This window comes from Oryzias latipes, chromosome 19 (genome assembly GCF_002234675.1).
Source record: "Oryzias latipes chromosome 19, ASM223467v1".
NCBI lineage: Eukaryota > Metazoa > Chordata > Actinopteri > Beloniformes > Adrianichthyidae > Oryzias > Oryzias latipes.
In genome coordinates, this window is record NC_019877.2 from 22,707,461 (window position 1) to 22,718,345 (window position 10,885).

The following is a 10,885-nucleotide window of genomic DNA, read 5'->3' on the forward strand; positions in this document are numbered from 1 at the left end:
AACAATGAAAAGCGCTCTGACATCTCATGAAAAGCAGCTCTCCAGAGACAGCAGATCATCCAGGGATGACCTTACAGTTTGCTCATCCTCACCTGGCAGCTCGGTGTCATCTGCATCCTCTGGTACCCGCATCCTTTCAGCTGCCGTTTCTTCTCTCTGTCTATCATTTCTTTCTTCATCTGTCTTGCCTTCCCTTTCAGCTGTCAGCAAGTCTGATGGGGCTGTCATGGGACAGCTGCAGTTTAGCTGCTGCCTCAGATTCTCCACACCAGCATATTTTTCCCACGTTCCCCCGTCCCTCGTGACGCGTGACAGCCTATGAACCCTCATCCCTCCTCGTTCAAAGCTAGGCAGGGACCCGGGGAGGACGCTGCTGTGTCCCTGAGGTGAGACGACGCACACTACACAACTTTAGAACATCGAAGGACAGCTGAGCAGTTAGAAGTCGTGTGACTGCATCCACAATGTGACAGGCCTCTTTCCAAGCAGCCTAAATTTGACAGTAAGGCGTTTCTTCAGGGTTTTTGGGACAGGTTTTCTAGCACAGACCAACTTGTGTAGAGAACAAACGAGAACAGACTGGCTCAAAAATCATTCATTCATTTAACACAGTGGTTCTCAAACGTCGGAATTTATTTTGCGGGGTTACATAAACAGGCCGCGCTTCGGGAGCTGTCCTGTGTTGCTAGGCAGGGTCAGAGCTAATAAGGCCTTCACTATCCGTTCTGCAGGCCCCCAATGCAAAATCAGTGTCGGTCAGTCATTTCCTTTAACCAATCAGATTGTGAGTTGGTGGATCTGAAGACCACACATGACAGTGTGATGGACTGTTTAGAAGAAAGAGAGGAGAACAGATTTTGTCTTCAAATAATCCAATTTTTCGATAAATAGAATAAATAATATTCCAAATTTATGTGGGTATTTTCAATGTTTAGTGCTGGCTGTAGTGGCATAATGAGATTTGTTTAATGTTTTGTTGATTCCATTTATTTAGAGGCATTTCCAATCTGCAATGCAGAGCTGGTTTCTGCATGGTAAAAAGGTTGATGAGGGGGTTGAGGGATTCAGACGTGGCACTACTGAAGGCCCGGGTGTGTAGTGCACGGTCTGCCACTGTTAGAGCCAAGATCCAAATACTGACTTAAGAGCGCCGTTCAAGTACAATTAAAAAAAAAAGCCTGCCACATCTGTATGATTTCATAACTACTTTGACAGTGAGTCACTTCACACTGAGAGCAGCTGTAGTTACTCCGATGAAAAAAGGCAAGGAGACCTGCTTCCCAGTAAACACCTGATCCACCAGCTCCAGCCACACAAAGAGAGCTCTCACTGCCACCTAGTGTTTGACCGGGGAGTCACACAGTTATGCAAACACACATGAGCAGGTTCAGTGATGCAGGGGCTCTAGAGACTCAACACAGAAGAATAGCCCACCCTTAATGCCCATGACCTGTGCCCCTGCCCCCTCTCAGTAAAGATGGCTTCGGCTTCGGCGTCCTTCCTCCTCCAGAGGAGGACACAGCGACATCCGAGTTTGGAAAAGTACTGCAGTGAGGAAAACGTTTGAGCTCATCTGAATCCGCCAGACATTCATATTTTTTTTAAAGAACAGCAGCAGCTCAGCTTTTCACACAGAGACGGTAGAACCCACACGTCCAACCCAAAGAGGACTTAAGGGACAGACGCAGAGGCTGAGACGTCGCACGAGCCATCACATGTAAAACTGGAGAGGCGATCAATTATTTTAGCGTGTGATCAAAGACGTCTGTGATGAACAGAGAGCAGGCACACTTCCAGCAACATTTGAATGAATCCTTACTTCTTTCTGTTTGAGACCTTCTCCACCCAAACCAGCCCCAGTGATGGAAAACAAATATAGCGATTTAAACGCAGTTTTTTTCTTACAACCAAAAAAACTGCTGGTGCTTCACCAAAAGAAAGACAGCGGGTGGTTTTTTCAGATGTGGCCCTTAAAATCCTGCAGAGTGAAGCTGCAGCATCTCTTCCTGTCTGCTCAACAGCAGCCTCTGTGAATCCATCAGTGGTTCTCTTTCACACTGCCCCAGATGCAAGGCACTGAGAGCCAGAAAATCAAGCGTCTCACATCCACACAACAGTAAACAAGCTCGCCAGACGCAACCCACACCCCCGGTCACTCCTCCCTTCACTCGCTGCTGCATGTCGATATCAGCCCTACACTTCTGCTGTATTTTAAGTGGATTACTGCACCGGATTAGCCCAGGTGTGGTTCCGCAGAAGACTAAAGGTTTGTAATGAAACAGGAAGATTAGAGAAGTCCTTTCAGTGTTCAGTCCCAGCTCTGTGACAGAGGTCACTCTCAAAGTTATGAACTTTCCGAATCATGCAGAAGACGTGTGAAAGGAGGGAGAGAAGAGGCAAACAGTTTCCCAGCACATCACAGAAAGGCACTCAAGTTAGAAATACCTGCAACTACAGAATGGACGTAGAGAGAGGGGACATGCCTGGGAAGGAGGAATTGCCCATTCTCCGCCTTGATGTAACTGTTCACTGTCCTTCACTCAGATGTTAGAGTCTTCTTTATTCCTCTTCTTTCTTGTCCAGCCACTCTTCTTTCTTCCTGCCCTGCGTCCAGATTCATCCCTGTGCTCTGAGTGCGTCCATTTCCCGGCTCCTCGGCGGGCTTCGTCAGCATGTGAGAGGCAGGACAGGGATGTCTGGGATGGGAGTGAGAGCGCAGCAGAGTGCAGAGGCGCTTTTAACCATGTCTTACCATGGCCACTGAATAAACTCATCTTTTATGGATGCACAGCCCTCCCCGCTCTGCCTCTCTTAAAGGGCCTGTACCCCACTCCCCGCTGGCTTTGATCTCGCTGTTGTGCGCCCTGGATTTGAGTCGTGTGCTCACATGTGGCTGCAGAAATATACTGTGGAGTGCATCAGTAATTCAGCAGCACTAATTGGGTTTGGTCTCTGCGGCGGAGGAGAGAAAGCAGGTGATTGGAGGATGAAAGGGGGGGTCTAAAAACAGAGCAGCTGATTTTAGACATTCCTCTGCTTTAAAAGTAGACCAACTTGACGTAAAGGTGAAGCATGAATACCAGCCAGCAACAGCAGCGCATCAACAGAGCCGTGCCCAGCGCTGAATGTAACACAATCCTGAAGGCCATGAATTAATGACACAAAGTGTGTGTGTGTGTGTACGTGTGTGTGCCTGTGTGTGTTACCAACAAGTCTCACCAGTGTTGTCATGATCACCGGCGCCTTCCACAGCTGACACTGATCCGTCATCGTTATACTTTCGGTTAGTTCAGTGGTTTAGTTTGGAAAGGTTCATCAAACATGATCAATTTAAAGAACTGTGACCACAAGACCTTCGTTAGGGATTACAGTCTCATAACAATGGTAAAAAGTACGGCATCAGGCAGTCCAAACTGAGACATTTATCCCATCAACGGCAGACAGGGAGTCCCCAAATGGCAACGGTATTATTTATATTAAGAATGCATGTTGACGAGTAGGACCTTCACCTCTTCATACGTGATGAGATCTCCTCAGCTCATTCTAGTTTTCAACTGAACCGAAGTTTGAAAGGAAAACAGCCATCTGCCTGCAGCCAAGCAGCCACATAGCATAATACCACCACCACCGTGTTTCAGAGCTGGTAAGTATTTCCCCTTTAAACTGGGGGTGATGATAATCACCAAACCATTTGTGTCATCAGACGTCCGTAGATCTTTTATCACGCAGCAGGAGAAGAATCTTCTCATCTTTACATCATCCGTTTAAATGGTTTCACACGGATAAAGTTCACATTAGCGGGACGGTCTGATGTTCAGACACGGCACTGTAACCTTTTGATCAGAGTCAATCCCACACATGGATCTACAGCAGCATCTGTGATGTACGATTTGAACGTTACCGTCATTCCAAGCAAAACCGCAGCTCAAACTTCAGCTGCTCCCCTAAAACGAAGAAGAAGAAGAAGAAGCTCCAGAGTTTGAGGCTGCATGCAGGGGATGAAAGGGTTGATGTCTTCTTCCTACACATTCCACTTACTCTGCTGATCCAGACAACGTGAGGGAAAAACGTGAAGGTAGACCGTCCCAGTGGATCTCAGCAGAGCTCTGCTCTGTCAGTGAAATGTCAGTGATTCTGTCATTCTGCGCTCCTGATTGGATGAGCTACCATTTTCTTCTTAAACTGGAATGAACTCATAGTTTAAAGTAACACCTCATAGGTACCATGATGAGTGCTGATTGGAACGGGATGAGAGACTGCAGCTAAAAAACTAAAAAAAAAGACATTATGTGATTAGAACTTCAATGTTCTGAAGGAAAAATGACTCATCAAAACCCAAAAACATCCATCTTGATCATCACAAAAGGACCCTGCCTCCCCTCACTGTGTCCCCCTCCATGTCCTCCATGTCGGTGAGCTACAGATAAGCAGATTTCAGTTCAATTAGACCACTGTTTTTCAGTAGTGTGCCACGGCACACCAGTAGTGTGCCGTGGCACAATAGTGCCGTGGGAGATGGTCAGGTGTGCCGTGGGAAATTGCCCTCATTAACTGATCTAAAAACATTTTCCATCTCCAGGATATCAGCTCTCTGTTCATCCAACAGGCCCTGATAAAGTAGTTAAGAATATGAAAGATCATAAAATACTTTTTTCTTTGTGTTTAATTGATTCTATTAAAGACACTTTGATCAGAATGACGGTACTGCGATTTAGCTGCAGCTACAGCTGTTTTTGGGAAAGTCCCGCCCCTTTAACTGTCTCCACCAATCATTCTTGGAGTCTTAATCACACGTCATCAGTCTGACCAATCAGAAGTGGTTAAAGTCTTCACTTCCTTGTTCCGATTCTGCTCATAAAGTCTCTCAGTTCCAACAAAAATACCAGCTGAAGCTCGTCTTTAGCGGTGTAGCTTTCTACAGAATCAGACCGTGGAACAAGTGAACAAAACAATGAAGCTCAGAGAAGAGAGTCTGTCTGCGTTTGGCGGATTTTTCCACTACATCTCCCATGATGCATTGGGTTAAAGTGACAGCGTCTCAGCGCACAATGAATATTCGTTGTTAAACGTCTATAAACCACAACAAACACACATCAGACAGTTTTTAAATCTTCTAACTTAACTTTTATTACATCTTTTAGAAAAAACAGCTGCAGCTTCCAGCTTTTTCTGCCACAATTATCACAGAAATGCATGTGAGATTACAGAGGGGCCGTAGATCAATACAGACTATGAGTTTCTCCTCTTTTTTTTTTTTTATTCATAGATGCTGGTGTGTTGCGGGATTTTTGACAAGGTCAAAGTGTGCCGTGGCTCATAAAAGCTTGAAAAACAATGTGTTAGGGACATTTTGACTCCTGATGTAAGAAAAACACTCCACACATCCGTTTAACAAACATATGAGTTTAATATGAAAGATAATCTAAAAAGATGTTTTTCTACAGTCCAGTCCAGCAGCAGAGAAAACAGAACCGGGTGTCTCCTGCAGGTTCATCCGTTCAAACCGCTTCAGGATTTGAGGCTCAGTTTTCTTTGCGATGGAGTGATTTGTGTTATCGATAGTTTTTTTTTCCAGACTGAAAGGAACAAAGAGAAAATGTGGAATGGATGTGTGTGGGGTTGGGGTGTCGGGGGGGGGGGGGGTATTTATATTATATTATTTATATTATTATTTATATTATATTATTATAAAATGAAAGAGAAAAAAAATGTGATGAGAGAACAGAAAAAGACAACAGTGACAGTAGAAAACTAAAGTTGAAATGGTCAGGTGGACTTTTCTGCTCAAACACATTCATGCAAACACACATGTGCTCACACATAACATGTGTCTGTGCTGTTGAACACACTAACTACCAGACCTTCCTTAAGGCAGGAGTGTAGCTGCTTGAAAACGTGTGTGGGACAGATTAGTGAAGGAGAGACATTCCACAAAAAAGTGTCCCTCTCTGTATTTAGTATAATAATAATATAATGAAGCTTTATATTCAAACAGCTTAATGGATACAATGAAATGCAAATTTTAATACTTTTTCAAAAAATAATGAAATCTATTGGACCCTGGAGCCCCAGAGGAAGCAGCTCAGTTGCAGCCTTTTTTGTATTTTTTGTCATTTATGTGGTGAAGTTGATATGGTCAAGCGCTGCGACTCAACTCCGAACCATGAAAAAGTTATAGAAAAACTACTACTTGCTTAAAAGTTTTTTTGTTATTTAAATAAAACATTTAATTCTGAACTTTCTGGATGTTATGTACCCACTTCTCAGTGCTTGATATATGAAACTGTGGCCATTTTGTTCAAAATTCTCAACCCTGTAACGCTTTAATGTTACGGGGTTGAGATTTTAATATTTGTGTTGTTAGAAATACAAAACAAAACATAAACTCAAGAGGCAAATCCAGTGCCTTGCGAAAGTATTCGGCCCTGGGACAAACGGAGATGTATCTACTTGTCACCTGTCTGTCATAGCTCATCACTTTTAGACACATCATGCATTTAAAGCACAATCACCAAATGTTTAAGACTGGTTTGTTTTTTGTCATGTTTCTCACCTTCTCTTCCTGCTGGTGCCCAAAGAACAAATTGGTGGCCAAGGTCTTTACTTCCTTTTTAGTACTTGGGCACAGGAAGTGGAAAGAACTTGGATTTCTTTGTATACCTTGTGTTGTAATGATTTGAGTTGTTTGTTTATTTATGCTTGTCTTTGTTTGCAGGACTGTATTATTTACAAGACATTTCTTCTTTTGTTGTGTATTTTCTTCATTTTGTTTGGTTAAAGTGGTTTCCTTCCTGGGCGTGGCCAGCCAATCATCTGGAACCCATAAAACAGAAGGAGCTCAGTGTGAGGGAGAGAGCATGTGTGAGCTGTGCGGCCAAGGTGTAAAAGTCATCTGCCTTCTATGTAAACCAGGCCACTGTAGTCACATCACACTGGACAGGCCCCCTTCAACTTTTCAAACTTATGCCACATTTCAGGCTGCAAACATAAAGATATGAAACTAATTGTTTGTGAAGAATCAAAAACAAGTGGAACACAATCATGAAGTGGAATGAAATGTATTGAATATTTCAAACTTTTTCATCAAATCAAAAACTGAAATAGCTGAAACGTAGCTGAACTACAGCTCACATTCCTTTCAATCTCATATTAAAAACATCACCCGTTCTGCTTACTTTCATCGCCCTTCTCTCACTCCTCATACAACTGCTGTTCTTGTTCATAGTCTTGTCACTTCTCGAATCGATTATTGTATTTTCCTCCTGTTTGGTTTGCCCAATAAAACACTCAAGAACCTGTAGCTTCTCCAAAACTCTGCAGCCCGCATCATCACCAGGACCCCGTTATCCCACCACATCACACCAGTTCTCCAAAACTTACACTGGCTTCCCATAAAACAAAGAATTAGTTTCAAGATTCTCCTCATAACCTTCAAAGCACCCCATCACCTGGCTCCACCCTACATTTCTGACCTTCTTCACATTTCCATTCCCTCCCGATCTCTCCGCTCCACTTCCTCTCTCCAACTCCAAGTCCCACCTGCCCGTTTTGCCACCATGTGGGGCAGAGCTTTCAGTCGCTCCGCCCCCCAGCTATGGAATTCTCTTCCTCCAGATCTATGCAATACCGACACACTGCCACTGTTCAAATCCAAACTCAAGACTCATCTCTTCAAACAATCATACAGTTAATCCATTCAGTTAACACAACCTCGTTTGTCTGTTCTTCTGTCCTGTTTTTATGTCTTTATGTCTTTATGTTTATTCATCGTTTACTCTGATCATTTCCAATTGATGTTTTATTCTGTTTTTCTTATTTTTTAACCTTGTACAGCGACCTTGGGTGACCTGAAAGGCGCTTGAAATAAAATTTATTATTATCATTATTATGGATTACAAATCTTCTAATAAATTACTTTTTCATGAAAATGACCACAGTGAATTTAACCTGTTAGAAAGAAGAAATTATTTTTAAGAGAAATGTTCAGTTTGAAATGATTTTAATTAGAACAGGGGAAATATGACTAATTGAAAAATATTACATCTTTAATTAACAATTTTTTTTATAATATTCAGGGAGATTCCATAGTGTATGTGATGGGGTTGAAAATTTACTTCAACCACAGCTAGAAATAGGGAAAATGCATTCATCTTCTTCCGTTTTGTCCCTTATGGGGTCACGGGGCTGCCAGAACCTATCCCGCCACTTTAGGGCGGAGGCAGGGGACACCCTGGACAGGTCGCCAATCTGTCGCAGGGCATAATGAAAATTTATCAAATCAGAATAATGCCTGAGATGGGAAAACGTTATTTTGTGAAAGTTAAAGACATTCCCAATAACTTAGAACATATTAAAAAAGGAAACATTTTGGTAAAAAATGACAGATTTTCATGTCCAAAAGGGCACATTTTCATGGAATGACCCAGGAAGCGGTGATAGATGGAGACAACACCACATCAGTCCAGACAAGCAAAGGTGGGCAGTTTGCTCCTCCCTGGTAAACAGAGAAGCCAGTTTGCTGCTGGGTGACCTACCTACATTGACTCACTGGTGAATAAAACATGGACACACTTAAAGTCATCTTTCACTGATGCTCATGTGGCTTCAAAATGTCCCTAGAGTTACACCTGAATCCAAGGCCTTATCCTAGTCATCAGGCATAAACTAACCCTAACCCCACGTTTATCTTCTCCATTTATCCTCCTTCAGGAAATAGTAAATGGTGAGTACGGTACTTCCAGAGGGTTTTACTGCCTTTTTTGAAGACCAAAGGGCTTCACAGTCACAGTTCCCTTTACCCAAAAACAAATGCAGAGTCACAGCCGAGCACCCGGCGCCAACCTATAATCATCAGGAGCAATGTGGGGTTCAGCGCCTTGCCCAAGGACATTTTGGCGGACCGGGCGGGAACATAACCTGTGATCAGATGTCGGTCGCCCGCTCTACCTTTGCACCACAACCGCCTCACAGTACTTGATATCATGATAATTCAACTTATGAAGCTTTTTAGGGTATTACATTGTTCATCCCTGACTCAAAACAACCCCAAAGTGGTATTTTGATCCATTCATGTCTGAGTATTCCTCTAAAACTTGCTCTCTGAGCACCAGCCCCTCCCAATCCACCCAAACGAAGAGGTTGTCACATTGTGACATCACAAAGTGAGGACCAGCCCCTTCCAGGAAGAGTCTGTGCTGCCAGCTCCGCCCCTAGGCTAACAGACTCCACTTTCTCAGTGGAGCTAGTTTTAACCTTGACAAAAATCCAGCGGCACACCAGCATCAAAAAATAAAAAAAAAAGGAGAAACTCATAGTCTGTATTGATCTACATTCCCTCTGCAATCTCACATGCATTTTTGTGATAATTGTGGCAGAAAAAGCTGGAAGCTGCAGCTGTTTTTTTCTAAAAGATGTAATAGAAGTTAAGTTAAAAAATTTAAAAACTGTTTGATGTGTATTTGTTGTGGTTTCAAGACGTTTAACACTGAATATTCATTGTGCACTGAGACGCTGTTACTTTAACCCAATGCATCATGGGAGATGTAGTGATGGCAGACAGACCAGCGTCTCTGAGCTTCTTTCTTTTGTTCACTTGTTCCACGGTCTGATCCCGTGGAAAGCTTCACCGCTAAAGACGAGCTTTAGCTGGTATTTTTGTTGGAACTGAGAGACTTTATGAGCAGAATCGGAACAAGGAAGTGAAGACTTTAACCACTTCTGATTGGTCAGACTGATGGGGTGTGATTAAGACTCCAAGAATGATTGGTGGAGAAAGTTAAAGGGGCGGGACTTTTCCAAAAAAAGCTGTAGCTGAGGCTAAATCCCGGGACGGTCAATCTCATCAAAATGTCTTTAATAGAATCAAATAAACAGAAAGAACAAAGTATTTTATGATCTTTCATATTCCTAACTACTCTGTGTTTTATCAGTTTGGCTGAACTCAGAGCTGATATCCTGGAGATGGCAAATGTTTTTAGTTCAGTTAATGAGGGCAATTTCCCACGGCACACCTGACCATCTCCATGGGACACTAGTGTCCGTGCACGAAAAACTGATGTAGACATCAAAAATTTCGGACAATATTTTCTTTTCTTTTTTGTTGATTTTTTCCAATTAACTCAAAACCTGATTGTAAGTTTGCAAAGCACACGCACACACATTTTGTGAGTTTCTTTAGGGCACTGGGTTCTGAATCTGTTTACTATAAAATGTGAACACAAACTTAATTCAAACATATATTCCTGAAGTTGTTTTAGGTCTTATCAAAAACAGAAACATGCAAGTTTCTGTGTTTCAACCATCTCTTCAGTACTCCCCCTCTGTTCAGCTCTTTGTTCCTCCGGCCCGACCCGGTACCATGGGAACCCAAGCCTTCAGCTGCTTGGCTCCCAAACTCTGGAATTCCCTCCTTCCTGACCTCCTGACCTCCGTAACTTGCCTTCTCCTCCTGATGCACTTTTGATTTTCACGTATTATTTATTGTGTTTTTAATGAAGATTTTTGAACCTCTGTTTTGTACAGTGTCCTTGATTTTCTTGAAAGGTGCTTTTGAATAAAATGGATTATTATTGTTATTATTTGTATTACGTTTGGCTGTGAGGAAAGTGAGAGCTTTAGCTGTTGGCTCAGAGTGAAGAGTAACTGATGAGTGACGTGTGAGGGATGAATCTGCAAACCTGAAGATGAGGTAGATCTTCTTTATAGAAATTATGCCAAAGTTTCATTTTCAGATTTCAGAAGGTTTATATTTTGGAGATGTTCAGGTAATCAGCGGGTCAAACACAAGCAGGAGGTCAGGAGATGTTCCAGGTTTAGAGGAGCTTCATGCAGGAGGAAGACTTGTTGGTGGAACTCTGACAAAGATCACTTATTCAACACAATTTCA

The 10,885-nt window shown here is 42.8% G+C and overlaps 1 protein-coding gene across 1 annotated transcript in view; it reads right to left on the bottom strand.

The window, feature by feature from the left end:
* Positions 1-2,829, bottom strand: part of LOC101165922 (SRC kinase signaling inhibitor 1) — a 122,042-nt gene extending 119,213 nt beyond the window's left edge. The window contains exon 1 of the mRNA XM_023949231.1: positions 2,446-2,829. The gene's annotated coding sequence lies outside the window, so the exon portion shown is untranslated. The remainder of the gene's footprint in view (positions 1-2,445) is intronic.
* Positions 2,830-10,885: the final 8,056 nt, after the last annotated feature.